The sequence below is a fragment of the Dromiciops gliroides genome, chromosome 5 (assembly GCF_019393635.1).
Source record: "Dromiciops gliroides isolate mDroGli1 chromosome 5, mDroGli1.pri, whole genome shotgun sequence".
In the NCBI taxonomy this organism is placed as follows: domain Eukaryota; kingdom Metazoa; phylum Chordata; class Mammalia; order Microbiotheria; family Microbiotheriidae; genus Dromiciops; species Dromiciops gliroides.
The window spans coordinates 209,822,183-209,846,848 of record NC_057865.1 but is presented as its reverse complement, the minus strand read 5'-3'; the positions used below and the strand labels follow the sequence as shown (position 1 = coordinate 209,846,848).

At 39.1% G+C, this 24,666-nt stretch overlaps 1 protein-coding gene across 3 annotated transcripts in view; it reads left to right on the top strand.

Moving 5' to 3' along the window:
• The first annotated feature begins 611 nt into the window (after positions 1-611).
• Positions 612-24,666, top strand: part of RESF1 (retroelement silencing factor 1) — a 45,219-nt gene continuing 21,164 nt past the window's right edge. For 2 of the 3 annotated variants that reach the window (XM_043966458.1, XM_043966460.1), the window contains exons 1-2: positions 612-783; positions 7,741-7,846. The gene's annotated coding sequence lies outside the window, so the exon portion shown is untranslated. Of the gene's footprint in view, positions 784-1,005; positions 1,223-7,740; positions 7,847-24,666 lie in introns of those variants that run through there. The other variant, XM_043966459.1, reaches the window with a different exon arrangement.

Here is a 24,666-nt window from a genome sequence, read left to right as displayed (position 1 = left end):
AGCTGCACCCCCCCCATGCTCTCTTAATTTGCTTATCCTTTATGTGTATGTAAATCATGCACCCATTTTGACCCAATTTTTGTATACTGTGTGAGATGTTGGTCTATATCTAGTTTCTGCCATTGTTTTCCAGTTTTCCCAGTAGTTTTTGTCAAATAATGAGTTTTTGTTCCAAAAGCCTGGATCTTTGGGTTTGATATGCTAGTTTACTAAAGTCATTTACTATAGGGTAATTTCTACCTGTTCTCTTCCACTAATCCACCTCTATTTCTTAGCCAGTACCAGATTGTTTTGATAATTACTCCTTTATAATACAGTTTGAGATCTGGTACTTACTTTCCACATTATTAAAGATCCCAACCATCGCCTTTTTCTTTTAACCACGAAGTCCATGTTTTCCCGATCGACACCTACATTTAAACATTTAAGCTGCTTAGATCTTCATGCTCTTGAGCTAAAAACTTGAAGCTTTAACTCACCTAGAAGTTCCTTACTAAGCTATATTAAAAACTAATGTGGGAGGTGCTAGGACCCAGCTCTACCTACCGCGCCATACCCTCTGCTGAGGGCGGTCCCGTGCTTAGTGGGGGAGGGAGAGCTCAGGTCTCACTCGCTGGTAGTCAGGGTGGGTGCGGTAGGGTCCCGGAGGCGTTCCTGCACTGTTTCCGTCCTCCCTGCCTTCACTCCAGGCAGCCTGACAGAGCCAGCTGTCCTTGGTTGCTGCGTCGTCCTCCTGTGCAGTCTCGTGTTGCTTTAGCGGCGGGCAGCACGACAGCTAGTTCGGTAAAGGGCTCTCGTCGCGGTCTGAGGGCGGAGGTTGGGGGGACGGGGGTGGGGGGGGGGAGCATCGCTTTTGTTCTCGGGGAAGGCGGCCAAGCTTTAGGCCCGGCGGGCCCACCGACGTCCGGAAGGGGGCGGGAGCTGTTGGCGGTTGCGGGAGGGGGGAGGAACCTGAAAAGCGGAAGAATCCACTCCAGCCTCGGAGCTCGTTCGGGAGGTTAGTGGCACTGGGCTAGGCGTTTCCGCAGCCACTCCTGCCCCTTCCTGGTCGGGAGTACGACTCCCGCTAGGCCCGGGTGCTGCGGACGGAGGGACTCGAGCGCCGCGGCGGTCCGGTCCTGGAGTATCTGTCACAGGATCGCAGCCCAGGGCCACCCTAGGCCAGGAGCAGCTTCCCTGGCCCTGGTCCATGCGGACTCCAGGAGCCTGCGGCGGAGATTCCGTGAGTGACTGCCGCTTTGGTGGGGCGGGCTGCGTCAGGCGGCCAAGAGCCACTAGGGGTGGTTTGGGAGGCCCGGAGTCAGACGCCCAGGACCGGAAGAACCGTTCTGGCCGCTGAGCGCCGAATTTTTCTGATCTCGAGAAAAGGCCTCGGGAAGGTAAAAGTGATGTAAATAATAATAGCTCCTGCCATGTGCCCGAGGCTTTACAAACATTTCTTTTGATTCTCGAGGCAAATCTGAGTAGATGCTAATCTCGCTTTTAAAGTGATTTGCCCACGGTCACACATCTAGTAAGTGTTTGAGGTTGAATTTGAACTCAGGTTTTTTTACTCCAGTCCCAGAACTGGATACATTGCGCCACTTAGCTACCTCAGATAAGCTTTCAGCTAATGCCATGCCGTAGTAACTAAGCTTATGAACTGAGGAGAAAAAAACCCCAGTTTCTCCTTTCAAGGAGTTCAGTCTAATGGGAGAGACAAAATGCAAAAAACTCTACTAAGAAGCTGTAGATAAGGATAAAGGGGATATAATCGGTAGAAGGAAGGCATTAGTATTCAGGGTGGTGGCGAAATGGTTAGGATTGTGAATCGGGGGTGTGTGGGTTTTTTAAAGAAATGAGTTGTTTTACTATGCTGCTGGAGTCAAAATCTTTTTATAATTGATCTATTTAAATAGTTTTATGCACCACCTAGGTGGTCGATTCTTAGGTGCTGGGACGTAATTGCTATCTCTAAAGGCATTTTTTTCCTTACGTATTTTTGTATACAAACATAACCTGTTTGCCTCAAGAGACATCTCTTCCCCTAAATCTGGGTCCTAGGAGTATTCAAGTATAGCAATTGGTTCATTAAGCTTTTGAAAGCTTGTTTCAATCACAACCGTTTATTTTGTAATGCTTAAGTAACAAAAAATAATTTTTAAAAAGTAAAATTGACACAGTATTCATGTTTTATACTTGGGGGGGTAGTTTTAAATCAGGGTTGAACATGTCATCAACATTTATAAGGAATGTGTATGTTTGACTCCTTTTATAGGGGAGAGTTTGTAGCTGTTAATGTTAAGTGTGTAAGCGTTAAAAGAAAGTTATCATTGTTAATTTATAAAAGTAAATGTTAACCCTTAAGGTTTTACATGTGTCACTTAATAGATTTTTTGGTTTTGTTTTAATCTGGACTTGTGATTTTACCAGTATAAGGAATACCCTAGAGGAGACTTCCTCTGGCTAAGCTGTTCTCCCACTGTTAGAGCAATTTACTGTCTTAGGAGCTACCTAATGAGGGCCCTAATAATGGGTGGAACAAGTTAGACTTGAACCAGGGTCTTCCCTACTCTGGCTCTCTAGTTTGTCACCTCTGTTTAATATGTTTTTAGTTTTCGGCAAGAATTTTTATTTTTTACTAATTTAACCACTGATAAATTTGAGAATAAAGCAGTTGTATAGATTTTAATTTTTTTTTCAGTCAGGACTTTCTGACCCGAAGGGCTTATCTTCCATGAGTCTTTTAAATACTGCTTCTGGTATTTTCTTGGCAAAGATTCTGGAATGGTTTTCCATTTCCTTCATGTTATATGCAAGCAGGAGTTAAGTGATTTGCCCTGGGTCACACAGCTAGTCTGTGGTCACACTGGAAAGATGGTCTTTTTCATCAGACTAGCTGTGTGACTCTGGACAGGTCACTTAACTCTGTTTGCCTCAGTTTCTTCATGTGTAAAATGAACTGAAGAAGGAAATGGAAAACCACTCCAATGAGAACTAAAAAATTTACTGAGAACAGATTCCCAGTCCCCTTACCCAGGCAGATGAATTGCCTGGGGCTGACTGTCTTTGTCATTTCCAGATTCTTGATGGACTTAAGGACCTCTCCAAGCTACTTATCCCCTCCCAATGTTTCCCCACCTTACTCCCTAGATTTTATGTTATTATGTAAAAAGGGTTTACCTACATTAAGTAGTTTCTATTTAGAGTTAGTAGTGTCTATACTTAAATTAGGAGCAGTTCTATTGTTTCTTTTGTTAAATGTTAAATGTTTTGTTAAATGTTAAATGGTTACATTAAGTAGTTGTTTGTGACTCTGTACCAGTGTTCTGGTTCCCTTCTATTCTGTTACGCCATAAAAACCCTTTCCTCAGTTCCCATCTTTGGGTATTCCTAGCTTCCGAGCTTTGTGATACCACAAGCTATAGTTCCTCTGCCCCAATTAAAGACCTTATTTCTCCTATATTGATTCCTTAATTTCCAGGTTAATACCAGTATCTTTGCCAAGAAAGCCCCAAATGAGGTCACAAGAGTCAGACACTACTGAACAAAAAAAACCCAACTTTGTGACTCCAGACCCAGTGTTCTCTCCACTCTGCCACCTAGCTGCCCTTACTTAGATGTAAAAGTGAGGCAAGGGTTCTTAATCTGAGGTCCATGAACTTTTTTTTCACTATTTTGGTAAATTTTTTTTTTTTGTAATCCTATGTATTTTGTTATATGCATTTAAAAACAGGATCCCATGGGTTTTACCAAGCTGCCAAAGGGAGTTCAATGAGACAGAAAAGACTAAGAACTAAAAAACTAAGAGAATGTATCTCAGAAATTTATCTTTGTTCTGGGCGTTGTCCTATATCTCGGTGTTATCCTCTCCCAGAGATTAAATGTTTTATTGAATGTGACTCCCCAAATCTGCTTATAGATTTTCTACTTAAACCCACTCTTTTAAGCTCTTTATATTCTGGCTCATCCCCATAGCCAGACAGTTGTCAAGTCTTTGTTTTTGTTTTGTTTTTTCCACTTAATAGTATTTTATTTTTTCCAATTACATGTGAAGATAGTTTTCAGCATTCTTTTTCCCCTAACCTTAATAGTATTTTTTCTCGTTACATGTAACAATAGCTTTTAACATTTGTTTTTATGACATTTTGAGTTCCAAGTTTTTCTCCCCCCCTCCCCAAGACAGAAAGTAATCTAATATAGGTTATATATGTACAGTCACATTAAACATTTCTGCATTAGTCATGTTGTGGAAAGAATCAGAACAAAAAGGAAAAACCTCAAAAAACAAACAAAAGTAGAAATAGTATGGTTCAATCTGTATTCAGATTCCACAGTTCCTTTTTCTGGCTGTTTTTTTCCCCCAAATTATTTGCTACTACTGTATTTTATAAATTAATTGCAGGAAGATCAATCCTAGAAGGCTATTTCAATAATCCAAGCTAGAATGAGGAACTGAACCAGGATGTTGGCTATTATGTAAGGGGAGAGAAATGGGAACCAAACCATTGTGGTGGTTAAACTAACAGGACTTGACAACTGAGTTTTTTGGTTTTTTCTTTGTCGTGGTTTTTCCCTTTTGTTCCAATTCTTTCACACCATGACTAATGTAGAAATATGTTTAACATGATTGTACATGTATAACCTATATCTGATTATTTGCTGTCTGGGAGAGGGGAATTGAGAAAGGGTAAAAAATTTGAAACTCAAAGGGGGGGGTGGGGGGTGGGGCTGTTCTTGTGGCGACTCCTGGAGACAGAAAGGGCCCGTGCTATTTCTCTTAAGGAGTTTCATTAGTTTCCCATTACCTCAAGGATAATATACACCCATTTGGTACTTAAATCTCTTTACAATCTAGTTCAATACTTCTTCCCTGTCTAATTGCATATTAGCCCAAACCCTAATTTGCTATGATAGGTCAAATGAAGAAACCGAGTTTCATCCAGACATGATTTATTTAGCGATATTGCAGAAATAAATCAGGTCCAAGGTTCTTGGTACCCAAGGACCCTGACTATTGGTTTCTACAGTTAAGATAAAATTTGGAGGAAGTGATAAAACAGGACAAACAAGGTAATAGGGAGGGAGATACCAAGTTTCTTATTGGTGGAGAAATCAGGAGACACTTGAGGGTAGTTTGGTGATATTCCTTAAATTGGTGAGTCAGGAGGGGGAGAGTAATCTTTTGACTTCCCCCAAATTAGGTGATTTCCAAGAAGTTGAAATTTAATGTCATGAAATGGTGGATAAAGGCAAAATAGTCACTAATGCTATTTTAATGTAACAAGTTAAACTGACCTAAATGGGCTTCTCCATACATTATAGTTTATCTCGGAACCTCAGTGCCTTGGATGTTCTCTCCTTGTTTACATTTGCTTTTTGGAATTCCTCATTACCTTAAAGCCTCACTCAGTTCAAGAGTTACCTCTCCAAGTAGCTTCTCCATTTATTATGTATTATCTACATCCACATACATGTGCACTCTTTACTTATCTGGGAACTTGTATCCCACAGTACAATGGAAGTTTCTTGAGCAGAGGGACTATCTTACCTTTGTCTTTTTATTGCTCATACCTTGCAAATAATAGGCATTTAATTTTTTTAATCATAACAGTATTTTTTTAATTTTCTAGTTATATGTAGAGATAGTTTTCAACATTAGTTTACATAAAATTTCTAGTTCCAAATTTTTCTCCCTCCCCAAGACAGCATGCTTGATATAGGTTATATATGTACAATCCCATTAAATAAACATATTTCTGCATTAGTCATGCTGTGAAAGAAGAATCAGAAAAAAAGGGAAAAACCTCAAAAAAGAAAAACAAAAAAAGTAGAAATAGTATGGTTCAATCAATTTTGATTTCTCTAATAGTGATCTTTAATAGTTTTGTATATAGTTTGTATTTTTTATTTTGGAAAGAGTCCATATCCTTTAACCACTTGTTACTGAGGAATGGTAATACTACTACTACTTATTATTGATCATGTGGCCCCAGCCTTTGACCTCAGTACTTTGGTTGTTTCTTTGTTCTAAAAGTTTGGGGTGGGGGAAAGGGAGGGTAATAGATGGTGAGGAAAAGTACTTTTTAATTAGACTTTTTGCTGAACCATAACTTAATCTGCTACTCGTCAACTCCCTCTCTCCCAAAAAACTCAAACAACACAATCACTTCCTGCTTTGATATGATCTTTTTATTTGCTTTTATTCATTCTGTTCTTGGGTGAGGCAAGTTAAGTGACTTGCCCAGGGTCACACAGCTAGTAAGTGTCAAGTGTCTGAGGCTGGATTTGAACTCAGTTCCTCCTGATTCCAGAGCCAGTACTCAATGAATTAGATCTTAGCTTCTTTAGAAAAGCTAAGACTGGGGGCAGCTAGATGGCGCAGTGGATAGAGCACAGGCCCTGGAGTCAGGAGTACCTGAGTTCAAATCCGGCCTCAGACACTTGACACTTACTAGCTGTTTGACCCTGGGCAAGTCACTTAATCCCCATTGCCCTGCAAAAAAAAAAAAAAGAAAAGCTAAGACTACTAGGTGTGGTAAGCTGACCTTTTTATAGTTTTTCTGGGAAGCACAGAACAAAGAATAGGATGTCATAGTCAGGGAAACAAGTTATCGATTGGTTCCAAAGCCTAAAGAAAACAATAGGATTGGTAGCATAGTAGATGTGGGGCACAACATGATTGGCTAGAAATCAGGAACAAAGGGGCAAATAACAGCCCCTTCATGTTAAGGAATGCTGTTTGTTTTATGAAGCCCATTTCCATCCTTCAGGGCAACAAACCCACTAACAAAGTGGAACAGAAATAATAGATTTCCTGGCACCCACCTGCATCTTTCAAGGCATATTTATTGTACGTGAATATGCAAGGCTCCTTACTAAAATAACAGGTTCCCCTTAATTGTGCATGGTCACTAAGATGTGTAGATGTTGGGATATCCGGGATATCTTTGGGATATAAACCTAGCAGTGGTATTGCTAGATCAAAGGGTTTGTAGAGTTTTCTAGTCCTTTGAGGGTAATTGCAGTTGTTCTACAGAATGGTTGGATTAGTTCATAACTCTACCAACAGTGCATAATTTTCCCACATCCCCTACAACATCTAATATTTTCCTTTTTTGTTATATTTGCCACTCTGATAGGTGTGGGTGGTGGTACCTCAGAGTTGTTTTAATTTGCATTTATCTGATCAACAGTGGTTTAGATGGGGCAGCTAGGTGACTCAGTGGATAAACACCAGCCCTGGAGTCAGGAGGACCTGAGTTCAAATCCGGTCTCAGACACTTGACACTTACTAGCTGTGTGACCCTGGGCAAGTCACTTAACCCTCACTGCCCCGCCAAAAAAAAAATACTGGTTTAGAGCATTTTTTCTTATTACTATGGGTAGCTTTGATTTCTTTGAAAACTACCTGTTCATATCTTTTGCCCATTTGTCACTTGGGGAATGACTTTTATTTTTATAAATTTGACTCAGTTCTCCATATAATTGAGAAATGAGGCCTTTATCAGAGATACTTGTTTCAAAAACGTTTCTGCCTTGCTTGTAATATTGGTTACTGTAGTTTTTGCAAAGGCTTTTCAATTTTATGTAATCAAAATTAACTATTTTACTAAGGAGTGCTGAAACTAACCTTTGAATAAATATCTATAAAAATGTGTTCCTATAATCCTAAGTGGATGCAGGCCAGGATGGTTGGCTTCTGCTGGTGAAACAAGTGGTGAACTTTAAAGGTTTTCTCCTTACTTTCTTGTATTGCAGCTGGAATCTGTAGAGAATCTCTTCTTTGGGTATGAAGCCACTAATCAGTAATTTCAGTGGAACATCCAGAATTGCTTATGTAAGCTAAGACTGCAGGATTTTGCAGGTAAGTTATTCAAAGTTTATTGCCAGTTACTGTGAAATCAGAAGGTTGTCCTACCAGGAGAGTACTATGCTAGAGAGAGATTGTTCCTTATGTACAGTGTAATGAATAAGCTACATAAGAGATGTGGAGTATGCAGTTAGAAAGAAAGTGGTTCTTTCCTTGAACAGAGGTTCTCATCTCAGCAGTTCCTGTGGCTACATTTCTGTTAACTGCAGCAAGGAAAGATGATGTTTGCCCTCTTCTAGTTCCTGATTTTCCACTGAGATAATGAACTTTGCAACAGCACTAGAGCTATCTGGCCAAAATATAGTTGAAGCTCTATGAAGTAGTTCAATCAGCCAAAATCTGTTTTCTCTCTCGCTTGAGAAAACAAAATCAAAACCTATTACAGTATATATAGTCAGTCACAACACATTTCAACATTTACTATGTCCCCAAAAAGTCTCATTCTGCATTTTTGGGGGGAGGGTGGGGCAATGAGGGTTAAGTGACTTGCCCAGGGTCACACAGCTAGTGTCAAGTGAGGCTAGATTTGAACCCAGGTCCTCCTGAATCCAGGGCCATTGCTTTATCCACTGTGCCACCTAGCTGCCCCCTCATTCTGCATTCTTGAGTCCTTCACCTCCCATCAGGAGGTATGTACTGTGTTTCATTATGAGTCCTTGTGGAATTGTGGTTGGTCATAATGCTGCTGGTCAGAGTTCCTAATTTCATCAGTATTTTTCTTTGTCTTAATATTGTCACTGTAAATTTTTCTGCTGATGCTATTCATTTCTCTCTGTATCAATTCATATAAGCCTTCCCAGGTTTCTTTGAAGCCATCCCTTTCATCCTTTCTCACAGTACAATAATATTTTTTTATATACCATAATTTGTTTAGCCATTCTCCAATTTATTCCTTTTCCTTGACACCTCAAAAATATAGCTATAAATACTTTTATATATACTTAGTTTAATTTGCTTAGGACTTATCCTTTTCCTAATCTACCCTCCCTTTAAGTATCCCTTCTTCGCCTTCCCTCCAGTTTTCCCATTGAATAAAGTGTATTTCTGTACCCAATTCTGTGTGTGTTCTTCACTCCTTTGAACAAGTAAGGTGAGAGTGAGATTTAAGTTGTAAGCCATTCCCTCAATCCCAATCACATCCTTACTTGTCTACTCATGCACCCTGATTATGTTAGACAGTTTCCCGTACCATTCCTTTCCCTTCCCTCTCCAATAGTAGTCTTTCCTCTTTTACATTCTTCTCTTAAGATCGTCAAGATATAGCAGAACCACTCCTAGGTCTTGCATAATTAATCTCCCTTTATGACTCCCTGATGTTAACAACACTGGGACATTATACATTATCTTTCTATATTTGAATGTAAGCAGCTTAACTTTTTTTAGTTCTTTATCATTGTTCATGTTTACTTTTTTATGTTTCTCTTAAATTCTCTATTTGAACTTCAGAGTTTCACTGTAGCTCTGGTCATTTCATCAGGAATGCTTGGAAGGCCTCTATTTCATTAAAGGCCCATTTTTCCTGCTGTAGTATTGATGTGGAAAATCACATGTAGCCTCTGGCCTTGTCTGTCTCTGACAGACCCTGGCCTTGCTGTGTTCCAGCTACAGCTATATTTGTATATATCTTGCTTTCCTGTTCCTTGTTTAGTGCATTTGTATGTATCTTGCTTTCCTGTAATGATGACTATACCACTAAACATCCTTTGTAAGGAAATCACTGGCCTCATCCTTGTTTGATTCACTTGTATGTACATGCCTACTCTTTTTGTATATAACCAAGTGGGCTATAAGACTTGGAGCCCATTGTTGGAGGTCTGACACCTGGGAGCCTACACGTAATAAACTCTCTCTTTCTCCACCTTGAGTACCTGGCTTAGTATTTTCTGTGTCAGTTGTGCCATAACAGTATTATACTCAGTTTTGCAGGGTAAGTTATTCTTGGCTATGAGCCCCTATCCTTTAATATCTTGTAATAAAAGGCTTTCTTCTCCTTCGTAGTGGTGGCTGTTAAATCATGTGTGATTCTGACTATTACTTTTTGGTATTTGATTCTCTTTTTGGCTGCATATAGTATTTTTTTTTTCATCTTTCACCTGGAAGCTCTGGTTTTTGGTAATGTTCCTGGGGTTTTAATTTTGACATTTTGGCAGGTGACTGATGGATTCTTTTTTTATTTTGCCCTCTGGTTCAAAGGGATCTGGGCAGTTTTCTTTAAAGATGTCTTGAAATTGAATGTTTAGGTTCTTTTTTCTTTTTTTTTTTAACCTTGGCTCAATATATATATATTTTTTTTAGTGAGGCAATTGGGGTTAAGTGACTTGCCCAGGGTCACACAGCTAGTGTTAAATGTCTGAGGCCGGATTTGAACTCAGGTACTCCTGACTCCAGAGCCGGTGCTCTATCCACTGCACCACCTAGCCGCCCCCTTGGCTCAATTTTTAAATGATTTGTCTTTGGTTTGTTTTCCAGGCTAGATTTGAACCTTGGTCTTCTTGACTCCAAAATCTAAAACTTTATCCAATGACTTAGCTGTCATGTAGGAGGAATCCATTTTTGTTGGAACAGTAGTGGGTGAAGGAGACAGATGGCATATAGTAGTGAAACAGGCTAGAAAGATAGGTTAGAGTCACATTATAGAAGATCTTTTCTTAAGACTTTCAGTATATACTTCATCCTAGTGGCACAGCAACAAACACCACAAAACGTTGAGTAGGGGAGGGATCTGGTCGCTAGGTGTTAGGAGCATGATTTTGGTTTTGTCTTTTAAAATTTGTATCTTTTATATATCTATTCATATATCCCTTCTACCACTACCCAGTGAGCCATTCATTGCAATAAGAATTAAGCAGTGAGGAAGAAAAAACCTGTGGATGACATGTGCAATAATTAAAGAGAAGGTCATCGTATTTTCTTAATTTTTTCCCAAAGCCAAACTTAATCATTAGGTAGCATACAGTTTCACTTTTTAAAATTATTGATATTTTTCCATTTACACTGTTATAATAGTATATTATTTTCTTGCTTTGTTCCACAGTTCTGAATTTTTCATATTTGTTTGTGTGGTAATATTCCCTTACATTCAGATGCCTCATTTTGCTTTATCAATTCACCTATCAATCGGACACCTAGTTGGTCATTAGTTCTTTGCTACCACAAATTATTACTATACATATTTTGGTAAGTTTGTATGTGAGAGTCAGAAGTATAAGGAGAGCAGCCAACAGACCATTTCAATAGTTGATGCAAGAGGTGGCCTATGTATGAGTGAATATATGTCACAGAAGCCAAGGGAAGAGGTTGAAACATTATGACTTTCCCCGGTGTGGTTTCAGTAGATCTCTGGTAGGCAGAAGAAATGGGGAGTTTTTTTAGGAGTTTTGTGGAAACTGCAGATGACATGCAAAAAGTAGCAGGTGACTACAGAAAAAGTTTAGAAATTCAGAAATGCATAAAATATATGTATAGTATTGTATAATCTCAACATGTTTTATCTTTTAATATCATAATAATTCAGACTGCTTCTCTTATAGGAAGGGAGGGCCAAAAAATTTTACACGGATTTTTCAGATCGTGGGGGCACCATGCCCCTAACCCCCTTGATTTGGAAGGGATAACTGTAGTTTCAAATTTTTGACTGATGCTGAGGAAGAGAATACCTGTCACATATTAGGGGATCATTGGTGAGAAACCAGTTTTTAGAAAGTAATTTTAGTTAATTTTCTTGTGTTCTTTCCATTTTTTGCCCTCTTTAAGACTGGTTTCCTTGGCCATCTTTTCTTTCATTCTATTTAATTTCAATTAGTTACCCCTCCCTTTCTCACCCAAACACTCATTGGTCCTAGAGGGAGAGTAGATTATTCTGTACCTTTTTTTTTCCAATTCCAGACTCTCCTTTTGCCCAGAAAAATTTTGTTGAAGTATCAACATTTTCCACTCTATTCAAGTCATGGTGGCTATTATCTTTTGGCTCCTAAGTTATTTTCACTCTACAGCTCCTGCATTTGTTCTAGAAGATTTCAGCTTCCATATTGATGCTCCCTAAATCAAAATACACTTAAGTACTTCTTAGTTCATTCAACCTTGGTCACAAAACAGAAATGATCACATACACACAAACCTGACTTTCCTGTTATCCCATCTCATCCTCTACTTTATTCCTCCTAAGACTTTTCTGAGACCTTGTGTTTTGTTTTTTGGGGGGTTTTTTGGTGAGGCAATTGGGGTTAAGAGATTTGCCCAGGGTCACACAGCTAGTAAGTTGGCAAGTGTCTGAGGCCGAACTTGAACTCAGGTCCTCCTGACTCCAGGGCTGGTGCTCTATCCACTGTACCACCTAGCTGCCCCGACCTTGTGTTTTAAATTGAGAGAGACTGAGGCAATAAAATCCAAGCAAATAGATTTATTAGAAAGGCTAGCAATTGCAATGATTGGGGTCCAAGTTCTACTTAGTTAGGTGTTTGAGTGTTGAGTTGTTTTAATCATGTCTGACTCTTCATGGCCCCATTTGAAGTTTTCTTGGCAAAGGTACTGGAGTGGTTTGCCATTTCCTTCTCCAGCTCATTATGAGGCAAACAGTGGTTGTGACTTGCCCAGGATCACACAGCCAGTAAGTGTCTGAGGCCAGATTTGAACTCAGGAAGACCACTTGTCATCTAGCTGCTAATTAGGTACAAAGACACTTTTATAAGTCTTGTTATTACAAAAATATCCTCAAACATACTAGTTATTACAGGAATTGGACCATAAGATTTATGGAACATTGTTGTCAGCACCCATTATCCAAATTCCCACTGCAGAAATAAACCAGCACAGGTTACAGACCGATAAGTATACCACATACTCAATAGTGTAACACTCCATCAATAATAAGTGATGGTCATGTGTGTGTCTCAAAATTCTACAGGTGACATATATAGTCTTTTCTGAGCTACTTGTCTCCAGAGTTTCAGCTAAAATTAGGTTGAAGGCTTACAGAGTTTTAGGAAAGATCAGATAGGGTTTATGAACAGAAAAAGATACATTTTTAGCCAAAGAAAAAGGATGCTTAAACTTTTACAAAAGCCTTTAGTTTCAGTATGTGTTCACATTCTTAAGTGGATAAATAAACTGCAGTGTACCTGTCTGTCTGTGCTAGTTTATTTGTGTAAGAACTAGCAAGAACCCTAAAAATTCTTGCAACATTGTAAATTAATAGGAAATAGTTTAAAGACCAAATAGGCTAGCTGTCCTTCCTGAAACATGATGTGTCTTCTGGACACTCTTTGCTCATCCCTCTGAAACTGACCTTGACAACCTTTGTCAAGCATTCTAACATATGGGGACTTTGGAGCCCGCTCACACCAAGATTATCCATGGACAGCCGGCATCTTCCAGTAATAGTAGGATCAAGCTGTTTGCTTGCCTTCCTACAATAAATCTTTGTGGTTAAAACTTTGTTCTTGCCAATATTCTGTATTCCATCCAGAATTATAAAAATAGGACCCAACACAAAATTCTAGTTCACTGCTTTAATCCATATGTCACTTAAATAAAACTGTCAGATGTCACCTTCTGTTTTCTCATTTATAAGCAGCTAAGTGATAACAGTGGATAGAGTTGCTAGGCCTGGAGTCAGGAAGACTTGAATTCAAATTTGGCCTCAGACATTTATTACCTGTATGTCCTGGGCAAGTCACTTAATCTCTATTTGTCTCAGTTTGTTCAACTGTAAAATGGGGATATCACCTGCCTCCTTGGGTTGTTGTGAGGATCATATGATATAGTTGTAAAGTGTTTAGCACAGTGCCTGCACATAGCACACACGCGCATGTGTATGTGTATGTATTTTGACATAGTAAGTTTTATATACCATTTATTTACCATTATTATTACTGTTCACTTTTTTGTGTGTGTATTATCCCATTGGTAAGCCTTTGGACCCCCTAGGTGGTGCAGTAGATAAAGCACTGACCCTGGATTCAGGAGGACCTGAGTTCAAATCCAGCCTCAGACACATGACACTAACTGTGTGACCCTGGGCAAGTCATTTAACCCTCATTGTCCTGCCCCTAACCCCCCCCCCCCAAAAAAAAAGAATAAGGACAAGTTCATGGACATCCTGAAATCTAGTATATTGACCACAAATTAAGAACCTTTGAAACTAGATGATCTTTAAGTTCCCTCAAGATGATAAACATTCAGATTCATTGTACCATATAATTGTATTCTCTCTCATTTCCAGTCCTGAAATTCTGTCCAGCTGGCCCTCTTTGGGATAGCATCCTATCTCTCCCCTTTCCTTTTACAGCCTTTCATTGTCTTTTTTTTTTTTTTAAACAAAGTTGGTAAACAAAGAGACTTAGAGCAAAACATACGACATACTCCCAGAAAACCCAAGCAATACAGTATCCTCAGAAACCATTATAATAATAAAAACATTTATATATAAGTTTTTTTAAGTGTTTTTCTCAAAACAGTTCTGTGAGATAGCTTATATAGTTATCATTATCTCCATTTATCCAAGAAAGTTATGAGAAGTTATGATTTGCCCATCCTCACATATCTAGTGATTTGAACCAAAATTCTAACTCCTTCACCCTCACTTCCCCTTTTCAACCTCTCCTTTTGTGTGTTAAGTTCCCCCATAATAATGTATACTCCTTAAGGGCAGTACTGACTTTTGTATCCCTAGCATGCACATAGTTAAGTATGTAATAAGTCTTTGTTCTCTTACAGTCCGACAAGGTTACAGTTTATTTTGTTGGTTGCAATGTATATTGTTATTCTAGAACTGCTTTCTTTTTCTATTGCTTAACACATTCTCTAGGCAGCTGGGTGGTGCAGAGTGCCCAGCCTGGGGTCAGGAACACTCATCTTCCTGGGTTTAAATCTGGCCTCAGACATTTATTAGGTCTGTGACCCTGGGCAAGTCATTTAACCTTGTTTTCCTCAGTGTATAAAATGAGCTGGAGAAGGAAATTGGTAAACCACTGCATTATCTTTACCAAGAAAATCCCAAATGGGTTTATGAAGAGTTGGAGATGACTGAAAAATAACTAAACAACAGAATATTCTCTACTTAACTCTCTGTAGTCCATTGGGTATCTCTCAGGATTTCATCTTCCTTAACCTATATCTAAATATTTGAACCTGGCCTGCTGTAGTTCTTGAAATACTAAGTTCTTTCTTACTACTATTGTGCCAGTATGTGAGTGAGAGGGTACTGAACTGGAAGTACTTATCTTGTGGTAGAAAGGCGGATGTCATATCTTCACATTCCAACTGTTACAGAGTAAGCAATGAAGTAGGTATGGAGAACAGGGTGTGGTTGTCATATCTTCCTGTCCTAAAGTATCAGAGTGAGCAGTGAAGTAGATGCGGGATGGGGGAAAGGGGGGGAGGGGAGATAAAATTTTAAAATTCCCTCACAGATGGTTCTGGAAGCCTAGAGACCCAAGGGATTTCCCAATTAAATAATTGAGGCCAAAGGTTGTTACCATTTTAAGGATATAGTTTAAAGAAATTAACACTGGGTCACTTGTGAATCTAAACCATTGACCAAACTTGGTTGTTGAGTACCAAAATGACATCACTGTGTCTGGGTTAAGGTACAGCATGTCCAACTATGACTGATCAGAGCTCAAGTAGCTCTACCACAGTTCAAGCACAAAATAGTACATATGAGTTTTAATTGAATGGAATACTTTTTCTTTGGAATATAAGACCCAGTAGTACAACATGATGTCGTACATCATCGCAAGACTTCCAAAGCATATCACTGTAAACCCAACAGTAACTTTTGATGACTCATCCATATGAACTTTTAGAATGGAGATATCTCTAAATTTGTGCGTCAAACCAAGACTTAAGCTCTTTATGGAAAAGGTGAATTTTGAATTCTGTGAATTTTGGGGAAACATTTCCCCAGATAAAATAACCTCTGAAGCTAAGGAAACCGACCTTTGGGGTCTGAATATTTTCTTTCTTTCTTTCTTTCTTTTTTTTTTTGGTGGGGCAGTGAGGGTTAAGTGACTTGCCCAGGGTCACACAGCTAGTAAGTGTAAGTATCTGAGGCCAGATCCAGACTCAGGTCCTCCTTAATCCAGGGCCTATGCTTTATCCACTGCGCCACCTAGCTGCCCCCATATTCTTAACTTTTCTATTGGCAACAACAAGATTACCCCCAAATTATACTATTTTAAAAGGAGGCATCTTAGAGATTTCCTGCCAACATAAGGAATTTTGATAAAACTAACCACAGAGGACATGTCCCCCCAAAACCAAACCTGACCTTTAGCAACTTCTATTGCTGTTGAAATGTAAATTTTTCCCCTATTTCTTTTTTGCCATGGAATACAGCTGGATGTGTGTTCTAAATTAGTCTAAAGCCATAGAAATCCAATTTGTATTCTTAAAAAGATGAAGTTGCTATCAGGGAGTGTTCTTTACTAGTTCTCTAATTTCTTTTCCTTTTTGTTACTTGCTCTTCCAATATTGTGGACCTCCTGATGAGTGAATTTCTTCCTGGGCTCTCAAGGACTCTAGACTGAGAAACTTCTATACTAGAATCTTAAAGTTTCTTAAACTGTGGGTTGTGACCCCATATTGGTGACAAAAATTTGGCAACTGTTAAAGGTGATGTATACCTATTTATAGGGGTTGTGTAAAAATTTCTTGGGTGAAAAGGGGTGACAAGTGGAAAGTTTCAGAAGTCCTGTTCTAGATACTAGATGCAATTATTTGGAATCATAGATCCAGGAAGGTTAAAATGTCAGACAAGGATTTTCCATGTAACCGCTTCTAATAAAACAAATAGTTTCTCTTATAAACCATAAATAACAATCAGAGTTAAGGTTTTTTTTTTGTGTTTTTTTTTTTACTTAGCTGTAACATATTTCAAGAAATCATATTAACTCAAAGTAGTAAAGAATGCTGTGTGTATTTTAATTAGAAATATTGTAATAATCAGCCCATTCCACTTTTGGGTAGCTCTAATTGTTCCAAATCTTTTACATTATTAACATTAATTTACTCTAAAATATAATTGTTATACTCAAATCAAAACTGGAACCTTTTTTTTTTTTTAACACGGGCAATGGGGTTAAGTGACTTGGCCAGGGTCACACAGCTAGTGTTAAGTGTCTGAGGTCGGATTTCAACTCAGGAACTCCTGAATCCAGGGCCGGTGCTTTATCCACTGCCCCACCTCGCCGCCCCATTTGAACCTATTAATACCCTTAGTACTTTGTACTCTAGTAAATAGTAATTTTTTCAAAGACTAGAAATTGCAGTGAAAGACTTAAATTCTCAAAAATTGGCTTTGGCTAAAAGGAAAAAACTTAACATGTCTCTCAACACTTTGGTACTTGTATATTACTTGGGCCAGTCCCTGTACTTCTAAGCATCAGTTTCTCCAGCTGCAAAATGTGGGTAGAATTTGCAGTACCTGGTTCACAGAATAGTTAGGAAGAATCCCATTTTGTGAATGCCATATAAATGTGAGCTTAGTAATTTTGTTATTAAAAGCCATCAATGTCCATAAAGAGTTGCATTCATTTCTTATAATTTGGACTTTATCTCACACCTGAGAAAAAACATTTTGCTCTCTTGACTTTCAGGATAAACTACAGAGTGAAACTTGCCTGTTTAGACTTTGTAGACAGCAAAACCAAAATGGTTCATCTTAGAATGTAAAAGCCCACTATAGTCATAGTTAAGGCAGTTCTTTTATTCCTTCTTAGTTATATATTCAATTGGTCAGTCAATAATAAACATTTATCAAGAACCTAATATGTGCCAGGCATAAACTTCTAAATCTGAAACCAAATGTGAGTTGTAGGTCTTGGCAGGGCACAATAAGCAACATTCTACACCTATGATCTTTCTCAGTCAGCAAACATTCTCTTCCACCCCCCCCACCCCCCCCAGGCAATGGGGGTTAAGTGACTTGCCCAGGGTCAGACAGCTAGTAAGTGTCAAGTGTCTGAAGCCAAATTTGAACTCAGGTACTCCTGAATCCAGGGTCGGTGCTTTAACCACTGCAACATCTAGCTGCCCCCGGCAAACATTTATTAAGGACTTTCGTGTGCCAGCCATTGTACTAATAATCTACAGTCTAATGGAGGAAGCACAAATAAATATATACACATAAGTTATAGAGAGGAAAAATAGGAAATAATTAAAAGACAGGAGAAGAGGGGTTAAGAAAGAAAGGGTTTTTATAAAAGATAGAATGTTAGTTGGTTCTTAAGCTAGGGAAGCCAGTGAGTCAGAGGAGTATTCCAGATCAGACAGCCAGAGAAAATGCCCAGAGCCAAAACTGGATTTAAGAGTATTGGGGGTGGGGTGGGGCGTGGGGTGCTGCTAGGTGGCGCAGTGGATAAAGCACTGGCCCTGGATTCGGAGTACCTGAGTTCAAATCCGGCCTCAGACACTTGATACTTACTAGCTGTGTGACCTTGGATAAGTCACTTAACCCCCATTGCCCCACAAAAAATTAAAAAAAAAAAAAGTATTGTCGGGGCAGCTAGGTGGTGCAGTGGATAGAGCACCGGCCCTGGAGTCAGGAGTACCTGGGTTCAAATCCGGCCTCAGACACTTAACACTTACTAGCTGCGTGACCCTGGGCAAGTCACTTAACCCCAATTGCCTCACTTAAAAAAAAAAGTATTGTCATGAGGATTAATGTATAAGATAGAAAAGTAAGAGAGCTAGGGGGTGAAACAGATGGGTCTTGGAAGTCAGAATGCAGAAATTATCTCCACTTATAATGAGAATTTTATTGATTGTCCCATGTAGTAGTCTGAGTACATGCATGTAGCTAGCCTGCAAAAGACTACAACATTTCCCTTGATTTCTCCCGATTTTTATGTCCCTGAACAAACAACTCTTTGCCAAGCATTGTTCCTCAAGTGATGTAATATTGACGTGAGGGCTTTTCCTCATCCTGGAGATACACTATTCTTGTGAATGTTCAGATATTTCCCGTCATGCAATCCAGCAATTTATCACCAACTTTATTGCTTTTTCCTGTTTTGCAACTTTGTGGTTTGGCACATTGTTTTCCCTTGTTCCAGCATTCTGTTGTAGTCATGCACAAAGTGTGCATGTGAAAGATTCTTCACAGAGCATTTCATATTTGATCCGGGGGGTGATATGAACCACTAGGGTTTATTGAGTAGAGGATGACATGGTCATAACTATGACATATCAGTTTAGAAAAATCACTTTGGTGGCTGAATGAAGCATGGATTGGAGTTGGGGAGTGACCTGAGACAGGCAGAACCACCAGCAAACTGTTGAATTCCTCCAGGCATGTGGTAATGAGGACTTGCACCAAAGTGGTGTGAGAAATGGGGGCTTATTTGAGAAATGTTGCAAAAGTGAAATTGATAGGCTTTGGCCATAAATTGGATATTGAGAACGAGAGATGATGGCACCTAATTTGCAAGTGTGGCTGGGAGGGAGGTGGTACCCTTGACAATAATCAGGAAGTTAGAAGGGAAAGGTTTTGGGGAACTAATCATCTCAAGTGTCTCCCTTAACCTTATGCTCTTCTCCTTGATACTCTTATTCTCTATAGGTTTTTGGGGCACCACTCTTTCCTGGTTCTCTTCCTACCTATAAAAATACTCTTTCTCTGTCTCATTTGTTAGATCTTCATTTAGGTTATGCCCACCACATTGAGGACAATAAGGATTGAGAAAATGTTGGATTTGACCTTAAGAGATCTTTAACTTTGAAAAAGAGCCATTTTGGGGGAATTATGTGATTGGATTGTAAGGGATTAAGAAGAGAAAGAACAAAGAGAAACTTATAGGCACCAAAGAGTTTAGGTGTAAAGTCTAAAGAGATATAGGGATTTTAGCAGGGGTAGAAGGATCAAGTGCAAGATTGTGTGTGTGTGTGTGTGTGTGTTTGAGGTTGAGGGAGAAACTTGCATGTTTATAGGTAGTAGGGAAGCCAGTAGTAGACAGGAAAAGATTTAAGATAAGTGAAAAGAGTGGGGAGCAATCTGCTAAAGGAAATGGGTGGAATTGGGATCACTTGTGCAAGTAGAAGTGTTGACTTTGGCAAGGAGTAAGACCACTTCTTCCGGTGAGACGAGATAGTGGCAGAAGGTACCTGAGTCATTGAGGGAAGAGAAAACGGAGTTCTCTGAAAATAACATTTTTTCACTGAGATAAGTGTTAAGGTTCTCAACTGAGGGAGATTGAGGCAAGGAGAGCCATGGAAGCTTTCAGGAGGAATTAGAAACATTCCCTAATTTTCCCAATTGATGGATACCTCCTTGGTTTCTAGTTCTTTGCCACTACAAATAATTTAAATACTTTTAATTGAATCGAGTACTTTTTCTTTGGAATATAGACCCAGTAGTACATGATGTCATACATCATAGCAAGGCCTCCAAAGCATATCCCTGTAAACCCAACCTTTGACTCAATTTATTGAGGGGATGGATTTTAATCTTATAAATTGGTGGTAATTCTTTGGGACTCATAGTATTTTTTGGTACCTCACGTGAATTGACCCCGTTTCATAATGCTGTCATATCCACCTTGTGAATTCCCAAGTGGGCAGGGATTTCTTACCTAGCTTAATGTATTTCCTTGTCAAAGAAAAATATTAATGTTGTATTCTTCCCAAGTCTGGCAAGAAACAATTTAATTTAGCATTATTCTAAATCTAGGTTAGAGAGAAGAATGTCCATATTGGAATGAGGACATCTCTTGATTCCTAGACAACTGGAAGTAGGAATCTTGAACAAAAGATTTATCATAATGTTAAATGGGTTAACCTTCACAAACAATCCCTATTCAATTCCTTCCTTGCTCACACTCTGAAAAAGAGAAAGTATACCTCCCTTTTTGTGATCAGTATCTTTGAATAGAAAAGCAGACCATAAGCTTGGGTGGGCTATGGTGTGACCCACTTCCAGGATAGGATTGGGAAGGGGCAATTTTTCTCAACTAAAGAGTTGTTTGGTTTCTACTTTTTCTTACATGTAGAGATAGTTTTCAACATTTGTTTTTATAAGATTATTGTTTCAAATTTTTCTCCCTCCCTCCACCACTCCCCAAGAGCAAATAATCTGATATATGTACAATCACATCAAACATTTCTGCCCTAGTCATGTAATGAGAGAAGAATCAGAGCAAAAAGGAAAAAACCTCAAAAGAAAAACAACAGCACCAAAACCAATAGAAATAGTATGGTTCAATCTGCATCCAGATTCAACAGTTCTTTTTTTTTTTCCTGGATTTGGAGAGCATCTTCCATCATGAGTCCTTTGGAACTATCTTGGACCATTGTATTGCTGAGAAGAATCAAGTCTATCACAGTTGATCAAGTCTGTCAAGTCTATCACAATGTTGTTGATAGAGTATACAATGTTCTCCTAATTCTGCTCATCTCACTCATCATCAGTTCATGCAAGTCCTTCCAGGTTTCTCTGAAATCTGCCTGCTCATCATTTCTTACAGCACAATAGTATTCCATTACATTCATATACCACAACTTGTTCAGCCATTCCCCAATTGATGGGTATCCCCTCAATTTCCAATTCCTTGCCACCACAAAAAGAGCAGCTACAAATATTTTTGTACATGTGGGTCCCTTTCCCTTTTTTTATGATCTCCTGGGGAAAAAGCCCTAATAGTGGTATTGCTGGGTCAAAGGATATGTATAGCTTTCCTCCATCTTCAAGAACTTTAAAATTCCCTTATGTAATCAGTCTACTGGCTTTCCATGTCTTCCTCTGCCTTACAATATCTTCCAGCAGATTATCTCTCTCAAATTATCTCTGATCAGGGCAGCTAGGTTGCACAGTGGATAAAGCACCGGCCTTGGATTCAGGAGGACCTGAGTTCAAATCCAGCCTCAGACACTTGACACTTACTATCTTTGATCTTCCCGTATATACTGGCTACTTCCCTACTGCCTGCAGACATTCCCTTGTCTTCCCCATCCTCAATGGCCTTCCTGGTAATGATCTTATAGCTCTTCTGCCTTCACGGCTAAGCTACTTGAGATGGCTATCTAAAACAGGTTCATCCATACTGCTCCTCAGTCTCTCCTTTGTTGGATCATCACCCTCTAATCCTGGGTGTCCCATAGGACTGTGTCATGGGTCCTCTTTTCTCCTCCCTCTCCTACTTTACTTGTGATTTCATCTATGCTGATTATTCTCCAGTCTATTTATCTAACCCTAACCTCTCTGCTGATCACATCACCAACTGCCTATCAGACATCTTGAACTGGATATTCATCGTGCATCTTAAACTCAAACATGTACAACAAAAATGAACTCCGCTTTTTCTCCAAGCCTTCTCACTTTCCACACTGACCTATTATTGTTGAGGGTATCACCATCCTGCCAGTCACACAGGCTCACAATGTTCACTATCTCTCACCCTCAGTTTGTTGCCAGGGTCTGTTAATTTCATCTTTGCAACCTCCTTCACTGATCTGATAACTGCTACCACCCTGGACTCCTGAAATGTACTACTACTGATAGGTCAGCCTGCCACAATTCGCTCCCCACTCCCATCTGAAGTATGCCAATCTGAATAAGTCAACCCACAGTCCTAAATTATGACCTCCTGTTTGGTATTCAAAAGCCTTCATAATTGTGGCACGTTGCCTCACCCCTTACTCCCATCCCCTTTTCCTCTTCTTATACCTCATGTACTTTGTGATCTAGTGACACTGCTTTCCTTGTTCTTCCCAGAACTGAACACTCCATCTCTCAACTGTGGGCATTTTGTTTGACTCTCCCCTCTCCCTTCTCATCTCTGTCCTGGCTTCCTTTAAAATTCCACATAAAGTCCCACCTTCTACAGGAAGCCTTTCCCAATCCCTCTTAATTCTTGTGCCTTCTTGAACATTTCCTGTTGACCTTTGTGGGTGTGTCAAGAAACTATCAAGTAATGCAACCAAAAAGCATTGATTAAATGCCTGATTATGTTTTTATATATATAGCCAGACACTGTGCTAAACTTTAGTGATGCAAATTTAGGTAGTTCCTGCCTTTGAGGAACTCAATCTCCTCTTTGTTCACCTTGGAGAGTTGCAGTGAAGTGATTGGGAATATAATCCAGTTTACAATGACTTGAGTATTTATGATGGAAGTGTTAGAAATTCTCCTTTTTGAAGGTGATAAGGGGGTAAAAGGTTGGCAGATTTTTTTAGGATGAGGATGTTAGAATGTGTTTTTAGACAAAAGGACCCAGTGGAGTGTGAAAGTGTTAAAGAGAAGGGATTGAACCTGGATTAAAGAGAATATGCTAAAGGAGCTTCTTACTAGCACTTTTAAGTTCTTTAGCCTTTCTTCATCTGTAGAATGAGGGGGTGACCTATATGACTTCTAAGGCACTTTCCTTTTTTTTTTTAATCTTAAAAGTATTTTATTTCCAGTTACATGTAAAGATAGTTTTCAACATTTGTCTTTATAAGATTTTTGCGTTCCAAACTTTTCTCCCTTCCTTCCTTCCCTCCCCAAGACAGAAAACAATCAGATATAAGTTATATATGTACAATCATGTTAAACATACTTCAGCATTAGTTGTGTTGTGAAAGAAGAATCAGAACAAAAGGGAAAAAAACAAAAAAAAAAGTAGAAATAGTATGGTTCAATCTGCATTAAGATTACACAGTTCTTTTTTCTGGTTATGGAGAGCATTTTCCATCATGAGTCATTTGGAATTTTCTTGGATCATTGTATTGCTGAGAAGAACTAAGTGTCTATCACAGTTGCTGTTGTGTACAATGTTCTCCTGGTTTCTGCTCACTTCACTCAATATCAGTCCACTTAAATCTTTTCAGGTTTTTCTGAAATCTGTGCAATAGTATTCTTATAACATAATAGTATTCCATTACATTCATATACCACAACTTGTTCAACCATTCCCCAATTGATGGGCATTCCCTTGTGTTAAGGGCTAAAATTCTAGCTAGTCTGTCTAAAATATCTAATGAGTGGTCGCCAATAAATTATAAGCTTTAGCAAGAGTTAGACTTTTAAGCATTTATTAAGGAGAATAAGAATTTGGTAAAGAGAGAGAGAAAGGCCTAGATTTCTATCTATTAAAGGGAGAGCACATTTTTAGCTCCCTTCTCCACCAGCGTTCCCAGGAAAGAGCCCCAGAGTCAGCGCCAGTCTCTTCCTTCCTCCTCCCACTAGTCCGCGTCACTTCCTCCCGCCAAAGAAAAGACTCCTGGTCTTGCCCTCAAAGACCTTCGCTTCATGGGCAGAACTCTTCTACAGTAAGTATCCAGCAGGTGGCGTCATTCCAATCGTTACAGTCCCCCCTGTTGTTCCTCAAGAAACAAAATGTTTCCTTGACGGAACAGTAAAAAGAATATAATAACTATTGCTAACTAATAATATGTGAACAACAATATAGAAAAGGAAGAGAGGAAAGTTTTGTCCAGAGGGGCGATTTTTTTTTTTTTGTCCTCATGAACCGACGCTTTGACATTGGTCTTGCAAAGGGAGGGCCTCTGCAGAGAATACATGTTACAGATGGTATATATTATAACAAAAAGAGAAAAAAACAACAAAAACAACAAATCAAAACTGTTCATTTAAAGTCTCTGAAAGTCTTTTCTCAGATGTCCTCTAGGTGTAGTCGTGGAATGGAAGTCTTTTCAGGGGTTGATGTGTGGATGCTGGTAATCAGCCAGGAAAATTTCCTACAAAATTGAGCTTAACACAACTTTAAAATAGCTTTGTCAATAATCAAATCAAACAATGAAAGTTCTCAAAAACATGTCTAAGGGAATTCAGAATCTTGGTTGTTACACATGAAACATAATAAAACAAAAATTAAAACATT